The 1289-nt window shown below is 39.5% G+C and overlaps 1 protein-coding gene across 1 annotated transcript in view; it reads left to right on the forward strand.

Moving 5' to 3' along the window:
• LOC101850357 (mucin-3A) overlaps positions 1-1289 on the forward strand; it is a gene marked incomplete in the record, with an annotated part of 42548 nt that overhangs the window by 38145 nt on the left and 3114 nt on the right.

Here is a 1289-nt window from a genome sequence, read left to right on the forward strand (position 1 = left end):
TGTGTGTGTGTGTGTGTGTGTGTGTGTGTGTGTGTGTGTGTGTGTATGTGTGTATGTGTGTCTGTTATTTGTGCATATGGTTAGGGAGGAGGTGGGGAGCGTGAGGAACAAAAGGGGTCTGGGGGTCGGTCAGCGTCTGTGGTGTAGCGATCAGTCGCTTAGCTGTCGCATTTAGAAGACCCAAGTCCGCTTCCTGTTTAGAGAAAAGGAAAAGTTTAATCGAACATTGTGGTCTTTCTGCCTGGGACATTGTATCCCTTTCAACCTGCAGTGGCCATGACAGACATGTTCAATCCTGCCTTCTAAATTTCTATTTATCTAAATTGTCGATGGGGGCATAAATACACTTGCATAAGAAAAATGCGAGGGGATTGAAGGGGTGAGTGGTGAGGGTGAATATACCAAACGTAGACAATGAGGTAGGAGAGATGAAGAGGTGTGAGGAGTGAGGGGTGGGAGGAGGGGGCAGGAAATACTGAACGTAGCCTTTTTTTGCAACCGCTTGCACTAAATGATTAATTCCATCGTTTAAGGCAACAAACATCCCTTGTTCCATCAAATAAAAACATCAGTCAGAAGTAAAAGACCTAGGCTTCTGATCTGTAACAAAGAAAGATACAGAAGGTAATTTTTACCATCATCCATAAAAATTCTTCCATCTTAACCATCTTATTATAAGTATTCATATGACCTTATAGAATGTATCAGAATGACATTGGGTATGTATCTAGCTTAAGATTATTATTTATATTACATTGCAGTTCATTTATATTATGCATGTGACTGTAAGCCTGAGTGTGTGTACATGTGTGTGTGTGTGTGTGTGTGTATATGTGTGTGAGTGTGTGTGTGTGTGTGTGTGTGTGTGTGTGTGTGTGTGTGTGTACATGGTAAAACACCAAACCAATGTACCAGGATTTGGACAATAGAGATGTATCTTATCTTATCTTATCGTATTCGTGTTACGCAAACTGGCCGTAAAGAAGGCTGAGACAGTGAGCAGGATCGAGTAGGACAGAAGGGATTCGAATCTTTTTTTTTGTCCAGGGATATCACCACACCGTCAAATTTTAAGATTCTCATATCTTCAATAAACATATTATTATGTCTGTCTTAAGGTAGTATTTTATTGTTAAATTTTGAACGATGATATTGATGATGATGATGATGATGATGATGATGATGATGATGATGAGGATGGTGATGATGATGATGATGATGATGATGATGATGATGATGATGATGATGATGATGATGATGATGATGATGATGATGATGATGAACTTATA

This window comes from Aplysia californica, unplaced genomic scaffold, assembly GCF_000002075.1.
Source record: "Aplysia californica isolate F4 #8 unplaced genomic scaffold, AplCal3.0 scaffold00507, whole genome shotgun sequence".
Taxonomy (NCBI): Eukaryota; Metazoa; Mollusca; class Gastropoda; order Aplysiida; family Aplysiidae; genus Aplysia; species Aplysia californica.